We start from the raw sequence: 23,720 nt of genomic DNA, 5'->3' as shown, positions 1-23,720 counted from the left end.
GGAAAACGGCTATTACTAGAGGGAATAGCTCCAGCACCCAGCCACCGATTGGGCCATCACTGGGCGCATCACTGCCCATTAAATGAAATGCCAAATCTGAAGCTGCCCCCTGCATCGGATTGGACCTGGCAGTCTCAGCCACCATTAAAACGGTACTGCCAGAGGGAGGTGCCATTGCATTTTTCAAGGAGTTGCAACCAAATTTTAATGTCTTCCTTGACGCTTTGGACACTCTGATGTGATGGCGTGAAACATTGACCCTGCAAGTGGCCCACATAAGCCGGGTGCAAAACGCTCACCCGGGGCAACAATCCGGCGGGCGAAGTTTAAGTGGCAAATAACAGACTGCATTTTCCGTAAGGCACATTTTTCCTGTTGGCTGCCAAGGTGAGTAAAGCCCACAGCGCCTGGAGGTTTTTCTTCTGTATCTAACTCACCCCAAGCATCCCATCGGTACCTTTTTTTTTTAAGCATGAGGACCCTTGAAACAGACAATGTAATAAACAGAAATCGTCCGGGTGCACGGGGAGTAACCTGAAGGCAGACTATCGCATTTTTTCCAGCCGGGCCCCATGGCCACTGGCACTAACCAACTTAGCGTATCTTACAGTGGTGAACTCTGCCGGAATTCTGTCGGTGATGGAAGCCCCTTTTGGACAGGACAGGTGATGTAACACCATGAATTCCCCAGGGGATGGGAGGCTTGGATGAAATATTGTGAATATGAATTAGGACTGGGGAAAATGGAAAAGTACCTTTTAATCTGATCTAGATGACATTGCTAACATTAAGAAGTGTAATCAATTATATTAATAGCATATTGTGATTGAAACTTAATTGAGATATAAGAATAATTAAGATCAGACCATATCACGATGGGATAGAATACTTTATTAAGAGGCGGACGGAGGTGATGGGGAAGTCAGTAAATTTTCCTTTAATTTTTATTTTTATTTAGCACTTAAATAACTATAACAACATTACTTATGATTTAGTTTTTTATATTACTTTTATTGTTGTTTGTTAACATGGAAAATTTATATTATAAAAACCAATAAAATTTTCTAAAAAAAAAAAAAGAATTCCCCAGGGGCCTTCTGTGTCGCCACCCCCACGGGAAAAACCTCAGGTTGGGAATAGGTGGTGAAGAGAAAGGGGGGCAATGTTCTGCCTAACACAAACTCCTTCCTGGTTTCTTGGAACCCACCTCCAGCAATTCTTTGCCCATTTGAGGTTATGTGCTTCCATGGGGACACTGGCATTGAAACAAGGGCAACGGAAACCGGCCGTGCAGCCGTCCATTAAATATTGTGCTGCCTCCTTGTTGGGATGTTCAATCAATAGTGGTCTTAATGCATCCTGCAATATTGGTGTGCAGGCCAGGCCCCCCCCCAACACCGGCTCCACATTTGTTGGTTGCATTAGTGTTGGTTGAAGGGCTGCTCTCTTTTTGCTACTGGAAAAGCCTCACCTGGCCCCTAGAAAGGGAGGCTGACTCGAATTGTCCCGCGGTCAAGAAGAACGTCGAAAGGGAGGCTGACTCAAATCGCCCCGTGAGCAAGAAGTACGTGGACAGGGGCCAAAACGGACTCGTAGTCATGTTCGAATCTGCATGCCTTGCGCTGGCATTTGCATGCCTTGTGCTGGCATTTACTTGGCCAAAGTCCGGTATATACGCCGGGTCCCTGCGGGGTTTATTAGCCCAGTGGGCCTACTACCCTATTTCCCCTTGATATGTGGACCCACTGTCAACAGCCAGAGTCTATCATTGATGAGGTCTCAGCGGGTGCTCTCCCTCTGTGAGGCCCGTTTTCTAAAGGCCTCATCGTATTTGATGTCGGCAGAGTCGCCTGCCAAAGCTGTGGCTCGTAAAAGGTTGGCCAAATGGTTGAGAAAATGCCACCTTCACTCAAGGTAGGCCGAGGCAACAACCCCACAAATATGTTGTAACCGTGAATCATTTGTCGAATGACCAGTTTGAGATCCTAGATCTACGCCCCTCTTCCACCTTGTGTTTGCTAAGACTAAGTGTATATATATGTGTGTGTGTGTGTTTACACACACACACACACACACATACAGTGAGGGGAAAAAGTATTTGATCCCCTGCTAAATTTGCCCGTTTGCCCTCTGACGAAGAAATGACCAGTCCATAATGTTAATGGTAGGTTTATTGTAGCTGTGAGAGACAGAATAACAACAGGAAAAACCCCAGAAACCCAGAAGACAAAAGTCAGAGATTGATGTGCATTATAATGAGTGAAATAAGTATTTGATCCCCTATCAACAAGCCAGATTAGGGTTAGGGTTATGGTTCAGCTGTCAACAGAAGCAATCAATCCATCAGATTCCAAACTAGCCACCATGACCAAGACCAAAGAGCTGTCCAAGGATGTCAGGGACAAGATTGCAGACCTGCACAAGGCTGGACTGGGCTACAAGACTATTGCCAAGCAGCTTGGTGAGAAGGTGACAACCCTAACCCTAACCCTAACTGTCAACCTCCGTCGGTCTGGGGATCCATGCAAGATCTCATCTCGTGGAGTTGCAATGATCATGAGAACGGTGATGAAGCAGCCCAGAACTACACGGGGGGAACTTGTCAATGATCTCAGAGCAGCTGGGACCATAGTCACCATGAAAACAGTTGGTAACACACTATGCCGTGAAGGACTGAGATCTTGCAGAGCCCGCCAGGTCCCCTTGCTCAAGACAGCACATGTACAGGCCCGTCTGCAGTTTGCCAATGCACATCTGAATGACCCAGAGGAGAACTGGGTGAAAGTGTTGTGGTCAGATGAGACCAAAATCGAGCTCTTTGGCATCAACTCAACTCGCCGTGTTTGGAGGAGGAATACTGCCTACGACCCCAAGAACATCATCCCCACCGTCAAACATGGAGGGGGACATATTATGCTTTGGGGGTGTTTTTCTGCTAAGGGGACAGGACACCTTCACCCCATCGAAGGGACGATGGACGGGACCATGTATCATCAAATATTGGGTGAGCACCTCCTTCCCTCAGCCAGGGCGTTGAAAATGGGTCGAGGATGGGTATTCCAGCATGACAATGACCCAAAACACACAGCCAAGGCAACAAAGGAGTGGCTCAAGAAGAAGCACATCAAGGTCCTGGAGTGGCCTAGCCAGTCTCCAGACCTTAATCCCATCGAAAATCTGTGGAGGGAGCTGAAGGTTTGAGTAGCTACACATCAGCCTCGAAATCTTACTGACTTGGAGAGGATCTGCAAAGAGGAGTGGGACAAAATACCTCCTGAGATGTGTGCAAACCTGGTGGCCACTGTGAAGGAAAAGCCCCCTGCTTTCCTTCGATGAAACACTGGTTCAGGCTTCAGGCCTAGTATTCTCTGATATTAAACTCTGGTAAATTAAACATTGGGGGGGGGGGCTGGAATAACAAGCAGGCCTCTCACAAATCACTGAGGAATGTGCTTTCGCTTTTGGAAAGTACTCCTCAAGGTCTCAAGGTGGTAGACAAACAGCTGCCCTGAATTTACAGCCATTGGGGGATTTATCTCCCAGTTAACAACTAGGGCCATTAAACGTTATCTCTGAGTTTGAGTCTTTCCAGGTGTCTTGCATAACTGCAGAATGCGAGTCAGCGCATAACACTCGTGACTGAGAGATGACATGACCAATTAATGTAGGGTTAATTGAAATCCTTGCTATCTTATTGGCTAAGATGGCCATAGGCCGGTAAGATGGAAAGGATAAAATGATCCGTTTTGAGATCAGAAGAATGGAGGTTTTTGGGATGCGCTGGCGCATCCTGGGCCTTTCATCAAACTTTGTTTTATCCCATAGAACGAATCTATGCTTGACTGAAGAGACCAGCATGCTGACATCCAGATGCTATCCTCTTGGACTGTGTAACTCTTTGCAAAACTGAATGCTTTATCTTTTTGCCTGATTTGCCTGACTTTAAGCCAATTGCCTTTCAACTGAAATGTGTAGTTAGATTATTGAAGCTTTCTTGTTTTAAATGCTAAAATGCCTCATCTAACTTTTGCCTTTCTGTAAACGAGCACAAACTTTTGAATAAACTTTAAGTTTATTAATATTGAAAGTGTCTAGTGATTTCTGCGGTTTCCCAAGGCTGAATCTTAAGTGCCTGTACTGGCTTTGACCATGCTATCTTTTGTGTAAGCCTTTTTGAACAGAGTGAACTGGCCTGACCAGGTCTCGCCCTGGCAGGGGAAGGGTCACCCTGAATTTGGAGCTTGGCTGGAGTTACCCTGGGCTCTTTGCCTGAAGGCTCACCTTTTGTTCCGGGGTTGGTGGCAGCTATCCCGTTAACCTGGGGTTTAAAGACCCAAGTTTAACGTTTTGTTTGTGAACTACCCTAAACACCCAACCAAAGACTGCCCAACTGGTGGAGACTGCCTGGAGCAATCTTTGACAGCCACCTACAAGAAATGTCTGACCTCTGTAATTGCCAACAAGGGTTTTGCCACCAAGTACTAAGTCATCTTTTGCAAAGGGATCAAATACTTATTTCACTCATTATAATGCACATCAATCTCTGACTTTTGTCTTCTGGGTTTCTGGGGTTTTTCCTGTTGTTATTCTGTCTCTCACAGCTACAATAGACCTACCATTAAAATTATGGACTGGTCATTTCTTCGTCAGAGGGCAAACGGGCAAATTCAGCAGGGGATCAAATACTTTCCCCCCTCACTGTAGTACCTGTTGAGGAGATCCTCCCCATGCCTGCTAGGGAGGTGTATCCCAGGAGGATCTTCCTCCTCTTGGAATGTGGGAGGGGGGAAGAAGACCTTGTCAAGATGTGCTGGAACTGACAAATCTCTGGCCACCCTTTTCCCACGCTGAGTTGCCTGGCGGCTCCTACGCCTGAGAGCCCAAGCAGGTAAACCGGGGACTGAAGCTGCTGCCAGCTAATAGTCGCCCCCGTTGCTATGAGAGGAATCGCTAGAGGTAGATGTCTCACCATCAGAGGTTGAAGCGCCGGAATTAGCGGCCCTCGTCATTCAGACCACCCACGTCCTGCCCCTCGTTTTGGCAAGTTGGCCCCTATGCTTAGTCCATCTCAGTTCATCGCTGGAATCTGCTGAGCTGAAGGAAGAAGGGCCCCTCCTGATCCCACTGGGGTGGCCAATCGGCCTCTAGATGTTCCCAGGCCACTGGGGCCAGGGGCATCCCCCGCTATAGGCTGTTGGGCACTAAGCCAGCTCACAGTGTCGGAAAGCTTCTATACAGCAGAAGATAAGTCCCGGAGGGTGGCTGCACGTGGCCTGTGTCCGGACCCGGTTGCAATAGCTTGTGCCATGATGACGCTACCTTATACTGAATCAGATCCTTGGACCATTGAAGTCAGTATGATCTACTCAGACCAGCAGAGACTCGACTTGCCTCGTCTCTTGAACTGGAGATACTGGGGATTGAACCTGGGACCTGCATGCCAAGCAGACGTTCTCCCATTGAGCCACTGCTCAGGTATGAAGAGGCCGCTTGAGACCTGCGTATGGAGAGGGCTGGTTGGCCAGTGCGCTGGTTGCCTGCCCTGGAGGCGGTGCCTGCACCCGCAGACCTTGTGGCGTCCCACGCCCGGGTGCAAGGCTTGCCCATGACCGCCTGTCCGCCCCAACCCTCCCCTTAGTATGAGGGTTGGAGCCACGTTTGCTGGGGGTGTTCAGCTTTTGGAGGTGTGGTCCTAACCTGCCTGCTGTCACTAGATGTGCCCTGGTTGCTCTCATTCCATATTGGTGGTAATTTGCGTATTGGTGGTAACCTGCCTGCTGCCTCTATATGTGCCCTGCTTGCTCTCACTCAGTATATTTCATAAGACAGGGAGGAACCTACAAAGCTACACATTTGTTGGAGCTGGCACCCCTGAGCCTGGAGGCTGCCCTGAGTATCGCCTCCAAAAGGAGGAGCGATGTAGCTAAGCTGCCTCCAACAGGAGGAGCGGTTTGTCCCTTGCACAGGGAATACAAGAGGGTGGGGGTGAATAGAGCCTGCATGGCCCTTAAGGCAGACACACAGTAGTGTGTTAGAGGTGCCGCAAAACGCCGCCGCCAAAGTGGTGGTGGGTGTGATGCGAGCCTGCAAGGCCCTTGGTGCTGACGCCCAGGCTGCAGTGCTAGCGGCACCTCAAAAAACCGCGCCGAAGTTGGCCAGTTGTTTGGCCCTGCGCCCGGCTATGCGGCCCCTCCACTCCCTCGCCCCTCTCAGTCTCTCTGTGCTTGTCCACTCCTTAAACTTCGTCTCTCACTCACTTGTCTGCTCTCTCTCTCTCTTGCTCGCTTCCGTCTTCAAAAGAAAAGATGGAGTGAGCTGGAGGCGAGCGCGCCTCCTGTTATATACTGCCAGGGGGGCTAGCCCTGCCCCTCCTAGCTCCCGCCCATGGCCCCCATTGGCTATGAGCCCCGGGCTCCAACCAATGGGAGGCTGTTGCCAGGGAGAGCAGGACCGGCATGAGCCGACGAGTGCACGCAAACGCACATAGGCCGGCCGTTTTATCTCCCGGCCCCCAGCGCTCTGGCCTCTCCCTCCCGCCGCGGGCAGCAAACATGGCTCCCATTGAGGAGGGAACCAGAGCTTATTAGGAGCAAAAAGACAGATTAAAGAAGCTGACTGCCTTAAATGTAGATAAGGCTGTTAATGACTCAATGTATGCAGGTTAAAGTTTAAAAGCATTCTAGGTAGAGAAAGTAAAACAAAGTGAAACCATCCTGAGATAAGCGAATCCCAGGAAGGGAAGACATAACATCGGCACATCTGTGGTAAACAGGACAAGCGAAACTGTACACAGGGATTCCAGGCATGGGAACTCAAAACCTTGTCATGTGGCCAGAACCCGGCCTACTCATGTCAAGAGCCCTTACTCCAGCTAGCAGCAAAGGCCTGACAAGTTGCCATTTCTGCACGGGAAAGCTGGAGACGATGCTCTAAGGTGTGTCTGAAAGGGAACTGTGATACAAATCAAAATGGTAGCAGAGTAACCCTGCAGCAGAACATATCCCATGTTGGTGTCCTTCTGAAGACCATGGTTCCCAATGAAAGACGCTGGTTGCAACTTTGCAGAGGAAGGGACAATAAAGGCAAATGCATTGTTATTTTTTCCTGCAAGACCCTGGCGTCTTCTGTGTTTTTCATATTACACGGCCTAAGGGCTTCTATGCAGGGACGTTCCCTCATGGTCAACTGCTTCGGGGCTTCCTTTTGCTTATGAATGCCTTTTCCACCTGTCAGAAGTCTCCTCACTCTCCCCCAGTGTTTTGCCTGCATATTCCAGATTCTGGCTAAAACAGCATCTGAAAACTGCGGGCAAAATGTGTGGGGAGAGGGAGGGGACCTCTGACTTTTGGGGAAAGGCATGCATAAGCAAAAGGAAGCCCCGAAGCAGTAGGTGGATGTGACTTCAGGGAAACGTCCCTGCATAAAATGCCTCACTTTTCCTTTTGTTTTATTCTGCCTGTCTTTTGGACCAGAAAGAGAATGAGTGTTCATAACCAGACATTTTGTGAGGCTCAATAAAATACTAGGGGACTACAGTAATCTTTACATTTAGATTAAGGCTGCAGTCCTCCTCACGGATATTTGGAAGTAAGTCTCCTTTTTCTCCTTTTATTAAAAGTATACAATATGATAAATTCCCAAAAAATGGAGCCCCAACAAAGAAACAACAATTGATCAACCTAATCTTTGCAAAAAGTCTGACCAAATGTCCTTGTGTTTTGTGTATGCGTCTTTTCTGGAAAACACTATACACTCTTTCATAGCTAATGCCAGCATCCCTTCTTGTTAAAATTCTACGTTTATTTACTTATTTACTTCAATCATAGCCTTATAGTGTCTGCAAGTGCCATCTATTTACTGCTTGTAGGGTATTTATATGCTGCCTCTTCACATTCCTGCTGAAGTTTTCTTCCAAGTTGAAACAATACCATAAAATCATAAATAAATTTAAAAGTTATAAATACCTTAGTTCTGTGCAAGCAAAATTGCAAATCTATTCAATACTTTTTTAAAAGCAGCAAGTTTATGCACCCTACGCTATTTTCGCATATGAACCTTAATTTTTTGCTATCTGGTTAGAGAGAGCTCAGTTCTCAATTAAACGTTTTGAGAGTTTTCTTCCTCGGCTTTGGTACAGATTCTGCCCCCCTGTAAGCTCTAGCCCTGCGGCAAACCAATAAACAGATTCCAGCAGACGGCAAGTCCACGAAAGCAGTTTTATTGGTTAGAATCGACAGGTTTCAGAAGCCATATTCAAAAGGACACTAGTAAGGGGCAAAGGCAAGGTACATGGCATATATGAAAAAGCAAAAGGAGATAACTGGTAACCCAGGCAACCCCCCTCCCAGAGGCAGGAAGGAGTACTTGGCGATTCCCACAGTATGAGAATCTATGAAGACTAAACATGGGACATAGACTGGCCTTGGACAGAATAGCACAACAGCACCTGGAAGCAGCACAATCGCACTACCGCATACCATCCTCATGGCCTGCTCCTGACACCCCCCTCCTTCTCTCCCCCCTCCGAGTGTGTTCATGCAGTTGATTAACGAAGTTCTACATGATTTGTTATTCCATGGAGTTGTTGTTTATCTTGATGACATTCTCATTTATACCAAAACAATGGAAGAGCACGTACGGTTGGTGCGTGAAATGTTGCAGCGATTTCGCGCCCATAAACTGTTTGCCAAAGTTTCTAAGTGTGACTTCCACCAGCCCTCCATTACCTTTTTGGGGTATGTCATATCCCACCAGGGCTTAGAAATGGACCCGACAAGGTTCGGGCGGTGGTCAAGTGGGACCCCCCCACTACGCGTAGGCAATTACAACAATTCTTGGGATTTGCAAACTTTTATTGGAACTTTATTTCAAACTTCGCACAGGTAGCGCTCCCTCTTACCTCGCTGTTGCGCACGAAAGGAAAGGGAGCGGCTGCCACCTTACCGTCTGCTAAACTACAGTGGACTTCAGACTGTCAGCAGGCGTTCGATATGCTCAAACGGTTGTTTACGTCTGAACCCGTTCTCATTCACCCTGACTGTGAGAAGCCTTTCATAGTCCAAGTAGACGCTTCTGACGTTGCCATTGGGGGAGCCCTTCTGCAACGGGATGAGAGCGGCCAGTTAAAACCATGTGCTTATTTTTCTAAGAAATTCTCCCAATCTGAAATAAATTGGGCCATTTGGGAGAAGGAAGCAGCGGCTGTAAAACATGCTCTCACTATTTGGAGACATTTTCTGGAAGGGGCGGAGGTCCCCTTTGAGGTCTGGAGCGATCACAAAAATCTAGAAGCCTTAAAAGGGACTAGAAAGCTGATGGCAAAACAGGTTCATGTGAGAGTCTCAACCTAGCTGTGCTAACTTCGCAAAATCACTTGCTCAGACTTGGATGCAGAAACAAAGGATTTATTGAAGACTTCAGATAGTACCAGACAGACACGGGTTTGAAGTTGCAAGTGAGCTGGCTTATCGGGGTTACAGTATATATCTACTACAAGTCTCTTTTGTCGTGGGAAGTTACAAGATAGATTGGTGCAATACAAAACATCAAACAGGTCCCAGAGAGACTGTTAGGACTATCAGATCCCCAAGGCCATATTCGGCCCGAGGGAGTGCATGCAGGAAGCGCAGCAGGGGAGGGCAAGAGCGGCACCTGGGAAAGACGGATGAGGCGCCGGGGCCCAGGAAGGCAAGGGAGGTGTGAACTGCTTTTACGAGTTCAAAGGAACAGAGATAGAGGAAGCAGGAATTGGGAAGGGGAGTCAGAGAAACATGGCCCTCACATTCTGCCCCCCTTAAGGCCCCCCTCCCGCAAGGTCGGGAGGGCGAGGCTTATCGGGGTAGGCGCAGTGGAACTCGTGAACGAGGCGGGGGGCTGCCATGTGTGGGGCTGCCACCCATTCATCATGTGCAGGGCCCAGATGCTTCCATCGGACAAAGTAATACAGTTTTTCCTTCTTCCACTTGGAATCCAAAACCTTGGACACCTCCAGGTGTGTGTCCCCACCTACTACTGTCGGAACCTCAGGTCGAGGGGGGGAGTGGAATTGGGGAGCGGGTACGAAAGGTTTGAGAAGGCTGATATGAAACACGGGGTGAACGCCCCTAAGGGTCTTTGGCAGTTCCAATTCCACAGTGACATCATTGATCACCCGGGTAATGGGGAAAGGACCCACAAAACGATCGTTTAGCTTTTTGCAGGGCCGAAGTGAGCGCAGGTTCTTGGTGGAGAGATAAACTTGCTCCCCCACCTTGAGCTCCCAGCCCGGGGACCGATGTTTGTCGGCCTGTTCCTTGTACTTGCGCTTGGCCCTCTCTAGGTTTTTTTGTAACCAGGGCCAAGTGGATTGAACCACCTGCACCCACTCCTGGACCTCCGGGACTGCCTCGAGTTCAGGAGTGACGGGGGTGGAGCTGAAAGGGCCAAATTCCGTACCGTACACCACCTGGAAAGGGCTAAACCCAGTGGAGGAGTGGGGGGCGTTGTTGTAGGCATACTCGGCAAATGGCAGTAGGTCCACCCAATCGTCCTGGTGGTAATTAACATAGCATCGGAGGTAACACTCGACCACGGCATTCACACGCTCGGTTTGACCATCAGTTTGGGGGTGGTAAGCTGAGGAGAGTCCCTGTTCCTCCACCCCCATCAATTTCAAGAAAGCACGCCAAAATTTGGCAACGAACTGGACCCCCCTGTTGGAGAGGACCTTTCTAGGGATCGAGTGAAGCCTCAGGACATGAGTAACGAACAGTTTGGCTAGTCCCTGGGCCAAGGGGAGTCCGGCACAGGGGACGAAGTGGACCTGTTTAGAGAAAAGGTCCGTGATCACCCATAGGACCGTCTTACCCCGGCTAGGAGGTAGATCGGTGATAAAGTCCATGGCGATCACTTCCCAGGGCCGGGAGGGCGTTTCTAAGGGCTTCAGAAGCCCCGGGGGTTTTCCCATCCTTTTCTTAGCAGTGGCGCAGATGGGGCAGCTGCGCACGTATAGTTCCACATCGGCTCTCATGCCCGGCCACCAAAATTGCCGTCTCACTAGGTGCAGGGTTTTTACAAAACCAAAGTGACCCGCAAGTTTGGCCCCGTGGACAAGTCCCAAGACCTCCTTGTGGAGAGGCGAAGGGACGTAAAGCTTTCCACCCTGCACCCAGTAGGAATCCCGCTGTTCCATGCCGGTGGGAAGAAGCTGTTGTTCCGCTTCCTGCAGAGACGCGTCTCGGAGTCTCTGTTGGAAGGCTTCCGGAACTCCCTTGAGCATGGGACTACTCGGTTGGCGGGCTTGGGACCGGGTGGTGACGGCTAAACCTGGGACCTCCCCCCGTTGCTCGGGGGTGAACAGGGAGTCCACGGGACGGTCAAAGTCATTGCGGTATTGGGGAAGTCGGGACAGGGCATCTGCCAGGGCATTTTCTTTTCCGGGGACGTGCTTAAGGGTGAAACGGAACTTGGCGAAGAATTGAGCCCACCGAATCTGTTTGGCGTTGAGTTTTCTAGCCCCCTTGAGAGCCTCCAAATTTTTGTGATCGGTACACACTTCAAACGGAAATTCCGCCCCTTCGAGAAAATGCCTCCAGATGGTGAGGGCATGCTTTACTGCCGCCGCCTCCTTCTCCCAGATAGCCCAGTTGATTTCAGACTGAGAAAACTTCTTGGAGAAGTAGGCGCACGGTCTCAAATCCCCACTGCTGTCCCTCTGCAGGAGTGCCCCTCCCATGGCCACGTCCGAGGCGTCCACTTGGACTACAAAGGGCTTAGAGCAGTCCGGGTGGGCTAACACGGGTTCGGACGAAAAGAGCAATTTTAGCTCATCGAAAGCCTGCTGGCAGGGGGGGACCACTGCAACTTGGCTGAGGGTAGCGCGGCGTTAGCTCCCTTCCCCTTGGTGCACAAGAGGGAAGTGAGGGGAAGAGCCACCTGCGCGAAATTGGGTATGAAGTTGCGGTAGAAGTTGGCAAACCCCAAAAACTGTTGTAATTGTCGGCATGTGGTGGGGGGTTCCCAATCCCGCACTGCCTGAACCTTACCGGGGTCCATCTCTAGCCCCTGGTGGGAAATCACATAGCCCAGGAAAGTGATGGAAGGTTGGTGGAATTCACATTTTGACACCTTAGCATACAATTTATGGTCCCGCAGACGTTGGAGGACTTCACGCACAAGGCGGACGTGCTCGTCCATGGTTTCAGAATAAATGAGAATATCATCCAGGAATACCACCACCCCCCGAAATAACAAATCATGTAACACTTCATTGATTAATTGCATGAAAACACTCGGAGCCCCAGAAGTCCGAACGGCATCACTAAATATTCAAACATGCCAAAACAACTTGAAAAGGCCGTCTTGGATTCGTCCCCCTCCTTAATACGGATGCGGTGATAGGCTTCCACCAAATCCAGTTTGGTGAATATTCGGCCTTCCTTCAATTGTGCTAGAAGGTCTGGAATGAGAGGGAGGGGGTAAGCGTTAGACTGAGTGACAGCATTCAGTCTACGAAAGTCAATACACAGTCTCAAGTCCCCTGTTTTCTTTTTGACAAAAAAGGCGGGGGCGGAGTACGGAGCCTTAGAGGGACGTATGAAGCCCCTTGCTAGGTTAGTGTCCAAATAGTCTCGCAACACCGTCTTTTCATTAGGACTCATGGGGTAAACCTTCCCCTTGGACAACTTGCCCTCTCCCACGATCTCGATCACGCAATCGGTTTCTCGGTGTGGGGGCAGCTCATCACATTCCCTCACATCAAAAACGTCCGCGAACTGGGAGTACTCCGAGGGTAGATGGGGTGTAGCGGGGATGGGTTCGGGGGACCCCACCAACGCGGCGGCCGGGGCGCAAAGCACTTGGTCCTTGTCCTGCATGGCGCAGGGGTCCTCGGGGAAGGTGAGGGTCCGCTTGACCCAGTCAATAGTGGGGTTGTGTCCCTGTAACCAATTCATCCCCAAAACTACGGGGGCAACTATGGGGGCGATGGTAAAGTACAGTCGTTCCCAATGTTCTCCCACCGCCATGACCACCGCAGTGGTACGGTGAGTGACGGGCCCCTTTTTAAAGTCACTACCGTCCATTTGAGAAAAACGGAGAGGACCCGGGAGCCGTTTGCGTCGGACCCGTAATTTCTTGGCAGTCTCCTCACTAATCAAGGTACGGGCACACCCTGAGTCAACTAGCGCGGGAAATTCAAATACTGGCCCCCCTTTGGGTAAAGACAGGTGGACCCGGATGTACACATTATCCTCTTGGGCGCTTACCATCGGTGGAGCTCCTTGCACAACGATAGGCACGGTCTGCTGGGGAGCCCCTCTTACAGCAGACCGACGGCGTTTTTTGCCGGCATCTCCCACTCTTCCTCCTTGCTGGAAGAAGGAGACGTGGTAGTTGTAATCTGTGACTCGGCGGAGTCAAAAGCTGCATTTGTAATCCGGGGTCCCGATGGACCAGTGGAGGTGGAGGCTCCCTCTTGGGCGCTCGCGTGCAGCGCGGTGGGTGCGCTCCGGCGTCTGGGAGCGCTGCTTCGGCGTCGAGGTTGGCCCTCCGCCGGGGTCTTCTCCGGTTCGGTCGGGGTTGGGCGAGGAGGAGCCGGGCATCCGGAACGGGACGGGCATTGCGAGGCGAAATGGCCTTTACCTCCGCACACCAAGCACACCCCGGTTTCGAAGCGTTTGTGGCGTTCGGCCGTTGAGGGGCCGCCGCCCGGGGTGCGGGAGTCTTTGGTACCGCCTGGTCTGTCTCCTCTCGGCTTGAAGTCGCGGCCGGTGCGCTGTTTGGACAAGGTCAGAAGCTGCTTCCGATTTTCGATGTCGGCGGCGTGGCGCACCCAGCCCTCGATGTCCGGGGGGTTACCTTGCATGAAGGCCCAATGTTGCAGGTCCGGGTTTAGTCCTTCCCTGAAGCACTGCACCCGGGTAGCCTCGCTCCAATCCAGAATTCTGCTCGACAGAGACTGGAATTCACTCGCATACTGCGCCACCGACTTAGTCCCTTGGCGCAGTTGCATCAGAGTGGCCTTGGCCCGCTCCCCCAGGTTCGGGTCCTCGAACCTGTTGCGGAGCGCAATCATAAACTCGTCCAGGTTCCGCAGCACAGGGGAGCGGAGCTCGTACTGTAACACCATCCACGCGGCCGCTTCGCCTTGTAGGAGGGAGGCCACATACTGGACCTGGGACTCTTCCGAGGTAAAGGTCCGGGCCTGTTCCCGCATAAAAATATCCACTTGGACCATAAAGAAGGTTAGCTGATCCCCCGACCCATCATACGTGATCTTCAGGTCACGGCGGGCCGGAGCGCTGGGAGGAACGGGGGGAGCCGCCGGCGTTCCATCCGGAGGGTTACCGGGGGGAGGCTGTACCTTCAGTGCGTCCATGGCGGCAGCCATCTCACCCATCACGGCTTGCATGGCATCCATCCGCTCCAGCATGGCTTGGCGTTCCTCCTGCCACTGCCTCCGTTCCTCGTCCATCAGGACTTCCCTACGCGCGGGGTCGTCCTCGAGTCCCGTACCGGACAACCCCAAGCGGCGGTGCTTCGCCTCGGTCCGGGAAAGCGACCAGCCCTTAGGAGAGTCCAGCCAGGAGTTGAAGGTGTTCTTGGGTTTCGTACCCAAGCCCGGTCCCGGGTGGGGGGCACCGGGTACCTTCCGCCTGGCACCCTCTTCCTTGGGGTCCGTTTTCTCCGGAACCTCGGGTTTGTCCGGTGAACCCGGGGGGGTAGAGGTATCCTCCTCGCCTGGCATTACTGTCTCTTAAGGTACAGATGCAGAACGAAAAGGCAAAGACTTGCAACTTAATGTGAGAGTCTCAACCTAGCTGTGCTAACTTCGCAAAATCACTTGCTCAGACTTGGATGCAGAAACAAAGGATTTATTGAAGACTTCAGATAGTACCAGACAGACACGGGTTTGAAGTTGCAAGTGAGCTGGCTTATCGGGGTTACAGTATATATCTACTACAAGTCTCTTTTGTCATGGGAAGTTACAAGATAGATTGGTGCAATACAAAACATCAAACAGGTCCCAGAGAGACTGTTAGGACTATCAGATCCCCAAGGCCATATTCGGCCCGAGGGAGTGCATGCAGGAAGCGCAGCAGGGGAGGGCAAGAGCGGCACCTGGGAAAGACGGATGAGGCGCCGGGGCCCAGGAAGGCAAGGGAGGTGTGAACTGCTTTTATGAGTTCAAAGGAACAGAGATAGAGGAAGCAGGAATGGGGAAGGGGAGTCAGAGACACATGGCCCTCACAGCGCAGTTCTTTGCTAAATTCCGGTTTGTCCTTAAACATGTGCCTGGCAAGGACAATTCTTTGGCGGATGCCTTGTCCCGACTTCCCCAATATCGGAATGACTTTGACCGACTGCTTGAATCATTGTTCACCTCTGAGCAGAGGGTGGAAGTACCGGGACTGTCAGTAACCACCGTTCCCAAGCTTGAGCTAATGACTCTGCTCCTCTTCAAGGAGTATCGGAGACTTTTCAGCTGAGGCTAAAGGAAGCCTCGCAGTCGGAGGAAGAGAATCAGATTCTTCCCCCGACCCTTACCCGACAGGGGGCTTTTTGGCTTCATGGAAATAAACTGTATGTACCAGAGACTCTTAGAAAAGAGGTGTTGGGAATGGTACATGGAGCCAAACTTGCAGGACATTTTGGGTTTGTTAAATCCTTGCATTTGCTACGATGTCAGTTTTGGTGGCCAGGCATGAGAGCCAATGTGGACTTATTTGTGCGCAGCTGTCCTACCTGCGCCACTGCAAAGAAACGTATGGGAAAGCCACCAGGCCTTCTTAAGCCGCTGGAAACCCCGACCATGCCTTGGACTTCATCACCGATTTGCCCCCAAGCCGGGGTAAAACCGTTTTGTGGGTGATAACTGACTTATTTTCAAAACAGGTTCATTTCGTTCCTTGAGCTGGGTTGCCTTCGGCTCAAAAATTGGCACGGTTGTTTATAAATCACGTGGTGAAACTTCATTTTGTCCCACGGAAGGTCCTTTCCGACAGGGGGCCCCAGTTCGTGGCTAAATTTTAGAGAGCCTTCCTGAAAGTGATGGGGGTAAAAGAGCAGGGCTTGTCTTCTGCTTATCACCCTCAAACTGATGGCCAAACTGAATGTGTAAATTCTGTAGTGGAGTGTTATTTACGGTGTTATGTGAATTACCACCAGGACAATTGGGTGGAATTGTTGCCTTTTGCTGAATATGCCTATAATAACGCCCCTCATTCCTCCACAGGTTTCCGTCCTTTTCAGGTCATGTATGGGAAGGAATTTGGGCCATTTGGTTCTGCTACCATTACCCCTGAGATGGAGGGAGTGCAAGGGGTGCAGGACTGGGTACAGGTGGTACAAACGACGTGGCCCTGGCTTCAGAAAAATCTGGAGCGGGCAAAACACAAATACAAGGATCAAGCAGATAAACATGGATCCCCTGGGTGGGAACTCAAGGTGGGCGGTCAGGTCTATCTCTCCACCAAAAGCCTACAATCGCTACGTCCTTGTAAAAAAAGTGACAAGTATGTGGGTCCTTACCCTATCACTCGGGTCATCAATGACGTCACGGTTGAGTCGGCTCTCCCTAAGTCACTTTGAGGGGTACATCCGGTGTTTCATAGTAGCCTGCTCAAACCATACACCGCAGCCCCCCAGTTCCATCCTCAACCCAAACCAGAGGTTCCTACGGTTGTGGGGGGGGGGGAGTGCATCTTGAGGTCTCTAAAGTGTTGGATTCTAAACTGAAAAAAGGAAAACTGTTTTATTTGGTCCGCTGGAAACATCTGGGTCCCGCCCATGATGAATGGGTGGCAGCTCCTCATGTGGCGGCCCCCCGGTTGGTACAGGAGTTCCATGCCACTTATCCCCACAAGCCACGTCCTGACGAGGCAGGGGTAGGGGGGCCTTAAGGGGGGCAGAATGTGAGGTACTGCCCTGTCTCTCTTTCTGTTCTGCCCGTAAAAGCGGTAGTTCAGACCCTTGCTGGAATTTTGGTTCAGGCCTTTGCTGAAATGTTCTTTGTGTAGGCCTCGGCTGGAATGTCCCGCTCGCTCTCCTCTCCCCGTTTCCCCCCTCCCTTCTGACCTTGGCTTTCACAGGCTTCTGCTAATAAGCTCCTTTGATGTCTGTACTCTAGCCTAGCCTGGTACTGTTATCGTTTCGTTCCCAAAACATGAAACTGACACCTGCAATGTAGAACTGTTTATCGTCTTGCACTTTTGTAATGGTAAGCACTTGCAGCTCGGACCGTGTAAGGGCCTAGTTATACCTGATGCTTCTCAATAAAGTTACCTGCTTCTGATGGTCGTCTGAGCGAGTGATTTTGTGGGAATTGCCCAGGGTGGCTGGAAAGCCTTACAAGTAGTTACTAGGTCTACATCTCCCCCCTCCCCCAGCCTCTGGGCCTTGTGATTGGTGGAAGAGGATTTGAAGGGAAGGCTAGGGCCAATCGGGGATCAGGGAGTGGTGTCTGGGCATCAGGAATAAAAGGCCTTGCCTGAAAAGGGAGGGGGTTCACTCCTAGGGAGCAGGCTGAGGAGAGGCTGCTGCAGATGGAAGGTTGCCTCATCCAGGAAGGGGTGAGTTTGCCTGAGGCCTAGTGCCAGGAGACGGCTAGGGATAGTAAAGATAGACGCATTAGGGTTGTTATTTGTTTGTCTGCTTTTACTGGTTTTGTCATCCTATTGTGGCTTGAGTTATTATTGTTATTAGATCTCTTTAATAAACTGTTTGTTACTCTGTCTGGGTCCTCATGCCTCATTTGGTCACCTAGAAAGTATACCCTGTTGGGAGAAGAAGCAGCCAGGAGCAAGGAGGGTACTCTGGGCCCTCCTGAGTTAGGTCCACACCAGAGTGGTGGCAGCTACTGAAGATCTCCATTCCTCTCCCTTACCTGATAGCAGGTAACAACAATAATAAAACAATAAATATCTAAAATTCATAAGTAATCAATAAAAATAATAAAACCATTAAGTACAATTAATACAGTTAACAAGATGGTACTCATATAATTACAGGGCTGTTGGAGGCCCAGCTAAGCAGCCCAATCCTAGTATCAGAAGCCCCGAGGGGGAGGAGAGGGGAGGGAGGCCAGCAACGATGACAACCTGTGGTTGCCCTCCATTGTAGGCCTTGTGGAATAATTCTGTTTTACAGGTCCTGCAGAACTTGTGAAGGTCCCGCAGGGCCCTGACGTTACTTGGAAGAGCATTCCATCAGGCTGGGGCCAGGGCCATAAAAGCCTCAGCCCTTGTTGAAGACCACTGCACACTTTTAGGCCCTTTGGACCTTGTTGGATGTTGCCTTGTTGTTGCTGGTTGCGAAGGGGCCCCCATAACAGTTCAAGCTTCAGGGCCCCAAAAATGAAGGTCCGCCACTGGTCCCAGGCAAAGAACCCGAACCCACAGCCCAAATCAGGCCACAATTCAGTGTGAAGACTGTCTGATGAATAATTAGCAAGGTTACAATATATCAGCATTACATCACCATTGCTTATATTGTTATATTTCTATAACATTTAAAAATGTTTAGTTATATTATTGGGGTTTTTTGTGTGCATGTGCTCATTCACAAGAGCTATTGTGGGAGGAGTGGTTAAGAGTGTTGGGTTAGTATCTGGAAGACACAGGTTCAAATCAGAGTTGCCAACCTTCAGATTGTGGCTGGAGACAGACAGACAGTCAGACAGAAAAGGCCACATTGCCAAATAGAACAGAATCTATTTGGATCAATATTTATAAAAGGGCAGATTATTAAAGCTTTTATTTAAAAGATGGATTTTTAAAAAATAACGTGAGGCAAGACAGAAAGAAATAAAGTGACAGATTTGTTAAATCCAATTTCTAAAGATATGGAGTGCCCTCTAGTGATTGATCAATGTTTATGTCAACGTTATGCAAGATTTCTATATGATCCGTGATAACTAAAATCCAGCTTTCTTATCGGTGTTTTATGCATGGTCGCTTAACCCTCCTTTATTCCCTGTTTCAGCCAGGATCAAATTTTTGGGTATGCACGTTACCTCATTCCTTAGAAGCTCAATGCTGCTTCAATGCAAAACAAACCCTTCTTTTCCCATTCCTCTTCTTGCCTGAATTAAACCATGGATCCTGGCTCATTCTGGGATCACTGAGCAAGTATACAACTTTCTCGGGTTGAGCTTCGCCCCACCCTTTTCCAAACCCCTCTTCAAGGCAGCATTCAGATAGCCAAACAGGGGAAGCACAGAATATTGACTTCTCACGGCCAATCACGAAGCAGTGTGTAAAGAGGCGGGGATTCAAGTTCTTCCTGCTACCTCGGAGCTCTTTCTGAGCAAAAGAAAGGCTTTTAAAAACAAGGCTTGGATTTCTCCCCCCGCCCCCTTTCAGATTTCTCCATTTTTTGTTTTTTGTTTTTAAAATGCTTTTTTATGTGGCAGTTGGGTTTGGGGGGAAGGAAAGCTTCTCTTCTGAGGTAAGCCAATTACAGAGCATCATTTAAATGGGTGGGACTTGATTTGAGCTTGGGAGACTGCTTTTCTGTATTCATGGCTCAATTAGCACACAGTTTCATCAATTCAATTCAATTCAATTCAAAAACCTTTATTGGCATAACAAATTGTACAAGGTATTCCAGAATTTGGCAAATGATAAAACATCAATATCGCAATCTGTAGCAATAGATATGAATAAAATGAGGTATGCCGGAGTACAGTGGATATAAGGTATATATAGAAAACTAGTTTCTACAAGTAACCGGAATAGCAGCTATTATATTTTTTGTTTGATTTTTATCATTAAAGCTTGCTTCAAAAACATGGCTACTATTTCTGTAGTTTCTGGATCATACCCGTTCAGTAAAAGTCTGATCAGAGAGTGGGGGGGAGAGTTCCTATCCAAAATTGATGGCATTAAAAATTTAGTACGTAGGTCCGCTAGCATTTCACATTCCAATAAAATATGATAAATGGAGTCTATCTGGTTTAAGCCACAGCTACAAATTCTCTTTTCCAAAGGGGTACCATTAAATCTCCCGAATAGAACTGCCGATGGAAAAGCGTTTAGTCTAGCTAGCATAAAGGCCCTGCGGAGGGAAGGATCACTTAGAAAGTAGAAGTAATCCTGGAGGAGTCCAAAATTGGCAGAAAGACCCAATTTGGATGAGGAACAAGATAAAGGAGTTGCAGGCAGGATTGTTTGTCTTTCATGGTCAAGTAGTCTTTGCTTAATAACTCGGAAGATGGTTTGGCTGTCCAGCATCAATAAGTTGTCTATATCTAATCCCAAGGTTTTCAGTTTGTGTGGGATAAGAGTGAACCACTCTGTATCTGCAGCTTCTTTTAATAAAAAGGGAGTAAGACGATTTTCATTTGGAGAAAAATGAATCTTAATCCAGTATTTAAAAGTTGAGAGCCAAGCTTTGGTCTCTAAAGTCATCATTCCAGTTTCACTAAGGATAGATTGGAATGGGACACAACTAGGAAGTCCTAGTATTTGGCGGAGGAAGGAAGTCTGTACAGCTTCCAAATTTTTATTCAGTGCTTCTATCCAGACAGGTATTCCATACAGTAGTTGCGCCAAAATCTTAACTGTAAAAACATGAATAGCTGCAGGTACATATTGGTTCCCTTTTAAGTAAAAAAATCGTTTAATCTGTGATGCTGAATATTTAGCTAAGTTGATGACATTATTTCTGTGATTTGTCCAAGTTAAATTATAGTTAAAAGTGAGACCCAAATATTTAAAAGTCTTGACCTGCTCTATTGGTACATTGTCGATGGACCATTTTGAAAGATGCCAGCTTTTGGTGAAAACTAGAATTTTGGTTTTGGCATAATTAATTTGCAATTTGTTGTGTTTGCAATAATCAGTGAACAGTTGTAGGTGTCTTAATAAGCCGACCCTTGTAAAAGATAAAATAGCGGCGTCATCGGCGTAAAGTAACAGTGGAATTTTCAGGTTTCCAATCTTAGGGGAATGACCATCAATTGAGTTAAAAATCTTTGGAAGATCAGCTAAAAATAGATTAAAAAGATGTGGGGCTAAAACGCAACCTTGTTTCACTCCTTTTGAGGTAGGGATTTTGGGTGTTAAGTGGCCTTCATCTGAGAATTTGACCTGGCAAAAGGTACCTGTGTGGAGTTGTTTAATGAGATATAAAAGGCGGGGGTCTATGTTCAGGGACTCTAATTTGTTCCAGAGAAGGTTCCGATCAATTGAATCAAAAGCTCCTTTTAAATCTATAAAGGCAACATATAACTTTTTTGTGCCCGATTTCATATATTTTTTTGCTAGACAAGATAAAAGGAGACAGTGGTCCACTGTGGAACATCCTTTTATAAATCCAATTTGTTCAGGGCCAATGATTTTATTATCCTGTGTCCATTTAACTAGTCGTTGTTCTAGATATTTAGCATAGATTTTAGATATAATGTTCAAGAGGCTGATTGGGCGATAGTTTTCAGGACAGTCTAATCCTCCTTTTTTATAGATTGGTATTATTATTGCACTTAGCCAATCTTCAGGAATAGAGCCAGAATTGTTGATGGTAGTAAATAGCTTTGCTAGTGGATCTGCCCACCAGTCTGCATTTTTTTTAAAGAGTTCTGGAGGCAGCGCGTCCAAACCTGGAGACTTCCCAGATTTTAATTTCAAAATTATATCTTTTAAATCCTCTGATCTCACTGGTTCCCATGAAGGGTAAAGAGAGTCAGTAAGGGCAGCTGGGATTATACTGGTTTGTGTAGAGCAATCATTATCCGCATAGATGGAAGCAAAGTAATCCATCCAGGTTTGGGGGGAAATAGTTGACGCTGGTGGGTTTTGATTTTTATTGATGTTACTGGAAAGCATCCTCCAAAATAGTTTGCTGTTATTTGTGGTAAAAGCTAAATATAGTTGGTTCCATTCGTTTTGGAAGAATATCTCTTTCTTTTTCCGAATCAGCTCTCGAAAAGCTTTTTTTTTGCATTTGGTATTTGGCATAGTGAACAAGGTCCCCTGACATACAGTAATCATGAAATATGGTCCTCAACTGTATTTTCTTGGTTAAACAATCGGTGTCAAACCAGGAATGTGTTCTAGGTCTTGAACAATTTATGGGTGCAGCTTTAGATTTACATTGGTTAATTATTTGTAAATAAGTTGAAATAGTTTCTTCAGGAGTAATTGCAATCATTATTTTCTCTCTCAGCGCAGTTAGTGTCTCAGAGTATAGTAAGGAAAACATTGCTGTCTCATTTGCCATGGACCATGTGATCCGTTTCAGTTTTTCTCCTCCCAGTTCGTCACTTCGTTTATCGTTATAGTTTTTCCCTTGGTTAAGATCGATAAATATTTCTAAGGGAAGATGGTCACTCTCAGTGCGATATGCTAAATTTGCACGTTTCACATTTTTACCTGATCATTCCAGCCAATGCATACAGTTTCTTACAACCCGGGTTACTTTGATCCTGGCTGAAACAGAGAATAAAGGAGGTTAAAGCGACCATGCATCAATGACCATCGAGTCAGTATTACTTGTTTTTTAATGAGCTTTCCTTGAAAAGGGGTTCCTAGAAATCTCATTTTTCATTTTAACAAATTTTGGCACTTATTTTTTTTAGTCTGATCAAGCTCCTTCTCCCTTGACTTTTTGGCATCTCTACTCAGAGTATGAAATCAAGTTGGGGGGGGGAACTTTTAGATTGAGGATCATATTTTGGAATCATCCCTATCTTTAAAACTCCCTGTTAGTAGAAAATGAGCACAGTAAGCAAAGAAATGGGCTCGACGTTTTCTCCCTGCTTCACTAGCATTTTTTTAATCTGAAGGAACTTTCAAAACTAAAATCCACTAACCCCAAGCAGCAATAGCAGGGTCCCTTCTATTGCCTCAGTGTTCTACCTACTAACAGCCCATTCCTGAGGCACACCGGCGGGCATGCCCAAAGCTCTTAGGAGGGCAACGCAGGCCTCTGCCGGTGCAGGAGCCCACACCACTGGCGCCTGGAAGGCGTAAGTGGCCCCAGCGCCAGTGTGCAGGCCCGGACGCCGCAGCAGCTTCCCACCAGCCTCTGGCCTCCAGCATAGGCCATGGCGAGCCAGGAGAGGTTCTGGCACCCCGGGAGGTGTTCCTGGGGTGTTCTGGCACCAGCTGGGGGGTGGAGCCAACATTAGTCGGCCTCCTGAGCTGTTTTGGCTCAGGAACTCCCCTTTTTGGGGGGAGTTCCTCATAGGGTTGCACGGTTTTTTTGCGCCGAGTAGAGGAGGCAACGCTGCATACTGTAATTCACCTAGCCAGAGAAAATGCAGTATAACCTTCTGTAAGTCACAAACAGAGAACAGGCACTTGAAGGGGGGGGAAGCTAAAGCTGATTCAAGGAATCATCGTACTGAGAGGTCAGCTAGGATGCAATACGATAGTAATGTGAAAAGAGCAGCCTAATAAAATCCTTTCTTCTGTGGAACTGCTACAAGGCTCAGAAACCCCAGTCTTTAATCTGTAGCTCCCAATGAAATAAGTTCAGCAGAAATATTTATTAAAACATTTATAATCCACCTTTCCTCATGGTTCAAGGCTGCCTACAATATTTGAAATAACTGCAGAATATGTCACTGAAAACTGAAAAAAATATTAATTTTATTTTGGTTATTTACCCCTCTCACACTGAACTAATTTTTTGTGACTTTTGATTTATCTGAATAAATGAATTTGGGTTCTAAAATGAAGCATAAGAAAACTGAATGGTTTTGGTTTGAGAGGTTGCTCATAAAATTCCATGCTTGCCTT

This window comes from Euleptes europaea, chromosome 8 (assembly GCF_029931775.1).
Source record: "Euleptes europaea isolate rEulEur1 chromosome 8, rEulEur1.hap1, whole genome shotgun sequence".
Lineage (NCBI taxonomy): Eukaryota > Metazoa > Chordata > Lepidosauria > Squamata > Sphaerodactylidae > Euleptes > Euleptes europaea.
Note: the sequence above shows the minus strand (reverse complement) of the source record.